An 8513-nucleotide genomic window follows, 5' to 3' on the forward strand; every position below is an offset into this window, starting at 1 on the left:
ATAGAATCTCGTCCCTCTTTCACTTCCATATTAGGAAGCATTAATGATTATCGATGATGCGTAGAGTTACAAAACTATGCAGTGACTGAGCCTTTTTACTTCCCTGTCCGGGAGTATTTAATGCGAGACCGATGGTTTTCGCATGTCTTTTGCTGAATAACATGTTCCAATAAACTTCTGCCGGAACCATCCGGATTTTTGTCCACACCCCCTCCCTTGTGGAGTGGGGATGTGAACTGTTATAACCATCTTTAAATAAACCTTTTTAGAAAGTATTATGGCTTATGACTGCAATATTAAAGCTGAATCATCAATCATAACAAGAATGTAGCCCTGTCATTATATATATAATTAAAATATCCTCTCATTCGAAATAAAAAATAACAGAGTTATTTTAATAACCGGAACATCCTCTGATACATTTGTTGAATTGTTGAAACTCTAAACCGAAGTACAATTCCAGTAATCATTATGATTAATGAAACTATTCTAACTTGGAATTGAAAAACAGCATGTCAAGCTTGATTGAGTATACTTAAAAGTAGTTTAACAAAGATGTAAACTTACTTTAGCTTCCTAACTAAATCCTGACAGGAAGAAAAATGAGGCTGAAAGTTCGAATTTAGAATTCGTCGGAAATGGAAAGAATAGACGGCATTTTCTCCATCTATAACTAGATTTTTAGAGCGTAGGATAAAGTAGCTTTACGATTAATGGTTTCAAACCTGAATTGAAATCCAACTGTTGATTATAATGCAACTGTTAATGTTATATATTTGCTGTAACTTAAACAGGTGATTAAGAGCACGGGACAGCATGGAATTGTAGCTGAAATTTAGATGAAAAATAATTTAATAAAAGATATTTTTGAGTTTAAAGATTGTTGAAATAAATCGCTGAGAAATACGAAAATAATATGTCTTAAAACCATATGAATAATGTGTAAGCAGAAACTGAAGTAATGCAATATATTTGCTGTAACTTAAACAGGTGATTAAGAACACGGGACAGCGTGGAATTGTAGCTGAAACTTAAATGAAAAATAATTTAATAAAATATGTTTTTTAGTTTAAAGATTGTTGAAATAAATCACTGAGAAATACGAAAATAATATGTCTTAAAACCATATGAATAATGTGTAAGCAGAAACTGAAGTAATGCAATATATTTGCTGTAACTTAAACAGGTGATTAAGAACACGGGACAGCATGGAATTGCAGCTGAAATTCAGATGAAAAATAATTTAATAAAAGATATTTTTTAGTTTAAAGATTATTGAAATAAATCGCTGAGAAATACTAAAATAATATGTCTTAAAACCATATGAATAATGTGTAAGCAGAAACTGAAGTAATGAAACAAACTTATGAAATCATTTGGGAGTAGAAATATTAGCTTTTCAAGCAAATTTTCAAAAAAAGAAAAGTTGAAAAGTTTTACATTAATTGCAATAATATAAATATGGAATATTCATAAAACCAGTATCCTTGACTTGATTGCAGTATATAATGTTCATATTTCCTTAAAGTGCCTTTTCAAACTTTATTTGCTGCATGAAATTTAGGCCCATGACTTGTATAAATTATTGTTTCATTTTGGCTCCAAAATCTACAGCGTTTGAATGGAATTTGTGCTCATTAGACCAGACCGCAGTGTGTATTTTCACACTGTGGTAGACCACACTGCTGTAGAAACTTTTCATAGCAAATTCTATTTCACTTCCATAACTAATTAAAAATTCAAAAATTTAGAAAAAGGGAGTTCATTCAAGCTTAGAGTAACCAATGAAGTTTCAATTGTTGAAAAAGAAATTTTAAAATATCAAAATGCAAACAAATTATTGAAGAGAACTTCTCCGTTGCGGAATTCTAAATTTTTGTCTCATAATTTATGTTCGCTTTAATATTTTGAAATTTGCATTTCAGTATTTGAAACTTAATGGTTTACTTTAGGTTCGCCTAAGCTCCCTTTTTCCATATTTTAAAAGTGAAATTACTTATGAATTTGCGATGAAAACTTTCACCCGTGTTATCGTGCCCTCTTAAGAATATTCTTGATGTGTAGTAAATATATTAATGCCTAAAATTACTGCTACAAATTTTGAAAAAAAAGGTATATCATAAAGCATAGAAAATTGAAACATATATATCTAATTTTTTTCTCAGGGTTTGCATACAACAGAAAACAACATTATTCAGGAAAGGATACATTACAACGTGTAATTGGTCAAGCTAATAAAAGAAGAGACCACATCGCACAGCAATGAAATGCTGTTAACTGTTTGGGAGATAATTTTTGCAGAAATTTCTAATAGACGTCTGAAAGTGTTATGAACTGAAAATTTCGAGGAGAGGTTGCCGATGTACTACAGTTTATCATAGATCATCCCAAACATACTTGATCATACTTAAATCCGTAGACTTTACTGATCACACCATATTATTTTTATAGCCGTCGTTGAACAGCCGATCCAATTTTGGGTTTACGACTACTAAGTTCAACTCCGTAGTCTTGTAATTTTGAATTCAATCCAGAAGACAATCCAGACTCCTGGATCAAGTATGGGGAGAAATTTTGCCTTCGTGGAGGACTTTTTCATGGAAAAAACACGCATTTGCATTACATGGAGAGGAAAACTACGGAAGGAAACTTTCCATGGTTTGCTCAAAAGCAAAGGGACTCTAACCCATGATCCGTCTACTACTAAGGATATATTACGTCAGCACTGTGGTCGGTGAGAGCCGAGTGCGGAATTCTTATCGACCAGCCATCACTGGGATTTGAACCCGATTCACCTCATTAGAGGGAGGACGCTCTATCCTGTGAGCCATCCCGACTCGGTGACTCTACATTTTATTTTATTTTATAACCGTCGTTGAACAGCTGACCCAATTTTAGCTTACGACTACTAATGTTCAGCTCCGTAGCCTTGTAATTTTGAACCAATCCAGAAGACAAGAAAACTCTTGGATCAGTACCCCCTGAGTTAATATTTGTTATGGGAACATGGAGAACTTTGGAACCAGACAGATTTAACGTGTATCAGTCACCACTTACTACGCGGGAGTCTTCGACCGGTGGGGTTCGAACCCACGACCTCTTGGGCATTGGCCCAGTGCCCTACCAACCAGGCTATCCCAGCCATTGCTCACACTATATTGTAAATAGCCTGCTCAAAAAGATAACTTATTGTTCATAGAAGCTCAATGACAGTTGTGTCCTATCATGCATTAAAAAAATTAGCTTTGCCTAAAAATCACAGATGAATTCGATAATCCCATTGATGTAGCCTTTTGTTACCATTTTATCTCTAGAAAGTGTGCTACGATTCAATCCAATATCATTGTTTCCTAGAGATCCAAAGATTAAATACTTATCACATCTCTCTGCAAAAAGCTGCCACCAAGTTCCTACAAAGCATTTTTTTGATAATTTGTATAAGATGGTGAAATCAAAAATTTATAAATCATTCGATCATTTGTAATTCGGTTGAACAATTATAATTCTATTCCCCAGTACCTAAAAAAGTAATAAAAAGTAAGAAATATTTAAAGAAGTTCTCAAAATCAACTAAGTCAATCTAATCGTACACTGTGAATTACGCAAATTCATAATTTTAATCTTTTTCCTTATAAAGATGTGCTTTGTGCATTAACTTTAAAAACATGATGCGGCTTGAAATTGTGACGCAATCTTAAATATTTAATTTTAGATTTATTTCTGTATTTGAAAGTGCAATTGAAAGTAACAACATTTTAAGAAGTTGCCGAAATCAAATAAGTCAATCTACTCGTACAGGAAAATATACACTTTGAATTACGCAAATTCATTATTTTAATTTTATTTCTTCATAAATATACATTGGTGCTCTTAATTATTAATAAAAAAAACAAAGGTGCTTACTTACTTTCAAAATATTATATTAAATATAACACCACCTTAAATATTTGATTTGAAATTGTAGAAACATTTTCAGAAGTTTCCAAAACATACTACGTCAATTTTATCGTACTCGAAAATAAACACTTCGAATTTCGTAAATTCATAATTTTAATTTTATTTCCTTATAAAGATACGTTGTTGCTTATTTATTTTCACAATATCGTGCATTTAAAACTACGACACCATCTTAAATATATGATTTTAGAATTATTTCTACTAGTCTTGATTATTCAATTTCTAAATGCCAACTAAACATAAATTTAAAACGAGTTTTCTCTGAAAATACCGTACATTTCAAATTATGAGACCACCTTAAGGATTTTTTTCTAGATTTATTTCGTGTCAAAATCATCAAATTTCTAAAAGTTAACTAATCATAAATTTGAAATGAAATCTCTATTCCATATTTTTAAACCTTACTCTCAAGAAGATTCTTTATTAATGTGAAATTTTCTAGATGTATATTTGTTAATGCATGAAAAGTAATTTATACATAAAATATGATTTTGAATTCGGTTTTGTTGAAACATGCAATTTAAAAAATATTATTCAGTGAATGCCGCAGACTGACTTTTCTTTTAGTATTCGTAATTTGTTGCCCTTTAATATACAAATTAAAAAATATTTGACAATAGCAGTTAAATAAACAAATTAATTGAATGCTGCAAAATGAAAAGGATTTCATAATTATTCCATGATTTATTGCATAAAAAATGCAGAAGCAGTTTTTATTGCCTTTTACTTAATTAGAAGTTAAAAATAAGTTTATTTTATGTAATCTTTCTACATGTTAGTATTTCTTTTAGTAATGAAAATTAAAACAAAAAAATGCATTAGATAAAAAACTCAAACTAAAAGAATGGAATATCTTGACACTTTGAATTAAAAATTGTTTACGATGTTTTTTATGAAGATACCTAGATTCTTTTCGTGTTAGCTTTTTAATTCGAAAATATTCTCATCTTGTTTCCTAAATTTTTTGTTTTAGTTTATTTTACAAGCAGTTTTTTGGTGTCGAATATCACAGACTTCTTTAAATGAAAAAGAAAATATCTTCCTTGATAAATATTTGCAAAGTCAAAAGAAAAAGTGAAATACGTTTTTAAGAATATAATAATAAACAAAATAAATTGGTTTGAGTTTAAAATTAATATTTATTGAGTAGATGAGAGAATATGAAATATTTATTACATCTAGATCCCAAAATTTTTATTAAACATATTTTTTTATACTTTTTCATTATTTTGTATTAATTTAGGTCTAAATAAGTAAAAAAAAATTATATTTAGCATTTTAATAATTTCTGGTTATTTAATACAGTATGAAACCCCGATGTCTTTTTCTGCGATAGAGGTAAAATCTTCCAAACTCAACTCACTTCAAAACAATTTTTTTTTACAAATTTGCCCATTTTCAGTGCAGAAATTTCTTTTTCAAAATCGCTTATTGATAAATTTTTGAATAAGAATGAAAAGAAAATTCGAATTACTTTTTTTCCTTTAATACAATTAAATACAATTTTGATACAATTTTAATACAATTAAAATACAGATAATCAGACAGATTTTTTAGCAACTATTAGAGTATATTTTATTATTATAAAAATACCAAAATATATTTTTTCTAGTAATTAAAGCGTCAGAAAAAAATATAAAAGGAACACCGGTGTTCCATCTGCGTCATAGACTTATACAACGTGGGTACAGTACGCATTAAATAATCATTCAGAATGACTTTTGATTTAATGATTGGATCAACACGTACAATGACTCAATCTCAGTGATTAGTGGGGCTGACTTCAAATATGTTAATTAGTTAATGCCAATTAGCTCTTGTTTCTTTTGGCACTGAACAGCAGCTCAACAAACACTAAATTAACGCCTAGCAATTTTTTGTAAAATGACAAATAATTATATTTTAAACTTACTTTTATACCCTTGGAGGTTGAAGCATGTCTGTCCAATATGAAATTATCTATCTGCACAATATGTAATTTTTGAAATAAGAACATTTGGTTTCTTCCCAATGAGCTAAAATTATTCATGTCTATAGATAATCGTTTCATAATCACTCTTGAAACACTCATTTCACCCTTCAAATCTCTTAACAATAATTTTCAATCGTTGTAGTCCAGTAGTTAAGGAACAAAAACAGGCCAAATATGAAAAGAATTGCCCGCAAAGGTTTTCTTTATTTCGCACGTTTTGGTAATGTGTCAATATGGATTAGATGAGTTTTGCCATTTCGGGTAAGTAAGCGTTGGCTCCTAGGTCGAGAAACGTGACCTGAAATTGGGTGTTTCTGCGGTTTTCTTCTAAATATCCCGCAAACAACACTCTGTACTGAAAAAATGTAATTTCAAAAATAAGTTTCGAATCAGTAAATTTCTGCAGATCAGTAAATTTCGCATTTAATGAATACCATTATGATGCACATATTTTGTTCCATTGCTTACTTGACTTGTGGTGAAATTGCATCTAAATTGACAACTGTTTCCCCAGCTTTTTTTTTTCATTTTACTTCTCTTATTTTATCATTACTCATAATTCCTTTACTTTTTTTTTACCTAATTACTTTTTCAACATATATTGAACTTCTTGTACAATGTTGTTAATTAATTTCATTTTACTTAAATTTTGAATCTTGTCATTAAAAGTTTTAGAAATTAAAATTATGTAAAAATGATTGCGACTCACGTTTCAAAATTTGTCTAAATTAAATATTTAAATATAATAAATACTTATTAAGGAACATTTTTATGAAACTAGCTTCGAGAAAACAAGTTTCATAAGAGGGTGTAAAACTTTTCGAAATTGTGTACTTGATTTTAGAAATATTATCGAAAACGCAAAAGGTGGAAATACGTTTCCATTATAGACATTAACATTAATGGACCAAACTTTCAGCATCGAAACAATATTTATTCAGAGAAAGTACGTTTTCGTGTACGATACCATAATTTACATAATAGTTAGCACTAAGTAATTAGAATATTTTAAATCAATGCTTTGAAACATTAAGATTAATATTTAATACGTAAAAATCCGGTCGTTAACACAAATGTAATTCATGTTTTTCTTTTCTCTCCTTACTGCAAATCCCACAATAGAACAAATGTCAAAAAAAAAGGTAGACAACATATTTTTGAGCTTTAAATAAATTTCATAAATTAGTCTCTGACACGTTACTTCTTTACTCTTATACGTAAAATCATCACTCTTTTGTATTTTCTCTAAGAACACTGTATTAAAGAACAAACAAAAAAACGTCAATCCTGACAAGAAAGTTGTTCATTTCCTTTCCACCTGCCAAAATAAGAAAAAAAGTCTCGTTTACCCAATTACCCATAGTCTAAATATCCTCTAAAACATAAACATAAAATTTTAAGAAATTCATACTATCTATATTTAAATGTGCAAAGTTACTCTTTCAAAGTTTCCAAAACTTTTTACTCTTATTTTATTATATTTTATATTACGCAAAGAAAATTAATAAATTTAAAATATTTTGCAATATGAACCACATATAAACTTTAAAGATACATTTTTCTTCCATATTCCAAAATTTCAATAAAAAAAATCAATATCTTCTTTAAGAGATGATTTAAAAATTGTTTTTATATTTTAATTTCACTTCATATAGTGTAAGGAAATGTACTAAGATATGTTTTTCAACTTCTACTAGCAACCTACATCTTAAATAATATTTTTAATTATATAGTTGAGAATTTTACCAAAGAAATTTAAATCCTTAAGCAAAAAAGAAATAAAGAAATAAAATATTCTTTGTATTTCGTCTACCATTACTCACATATGACAATCGGAGCTTTTAGGATTATTTTCAAAATGTAAAAACTTTTACGTGAAAAATTTATTCAAATGAGAACTCTGTACGAACAAAAAGATGTGTATAAATTACTTTATAAGCTTATGATTAAGGACAATTTATATCTTAACTATTCTATTTTAAAAGCATCAAAATTCTTTTAAGCAAAGCAAAGTTACCAAAAAGAACCATTATTATTTTAAGATATAATCTTTTTCGGATTAAATTTACGCTTTTAAAAGTAATAAAGTGCTTCATCTGTTTTCAAGAAATCGTATTTATTTTGTTGATAAGAACTTTTTTAAATTGGTAAAAAAATCGTGAGGAATTTAATTTAAAATCATGCAGGAATTCATATATTTTGCTACATTTCAATTAGCAATTCGACGCATGTTGCATTATTTTTAATTTATATGCTTATTGTATAAAATTTATCAGAATCTTAATGAAATAGTCTTACAAAATATATGCTTATTTTAAGTCATTATGATTAATAGAATTAATAGATACATCACAAGACTTTTCTGTCATTTCATTTACTTATGTGTGCACCGAAGAGCCATTACATTATGACCACCCTGCTAATAACATGTAGGACCACCTTTAACCCTCAAAAGTGCTAGGACCCGTCGTGGCATTGATTCCACAAGGTGCTGATAGATAGTCTGAGCTATCTGGTACCAAGCGCTCACCAACTGGTCCTGCAATTCCCTCACATTGCGAGGGGGTAGCGATAATGTTTGATA

The sequence above is a fragment of the Parasteatoda tepidariorum genome, chromosome 3 (genome assembly GCF_043381705.1).
Source record: "Parasteatoda tepidariorum isolate YZ-2023 chromosome 3, CAS_Ptep_4.0, whole genome shotgun sequence".
Classification (NCBI taxonomy): Eukaryota; Metazoa; Arthropoda; class Arachnida; order Araneae; family Theridiidae; genus Parasteatoda; species Parasteatoda tepidariorum.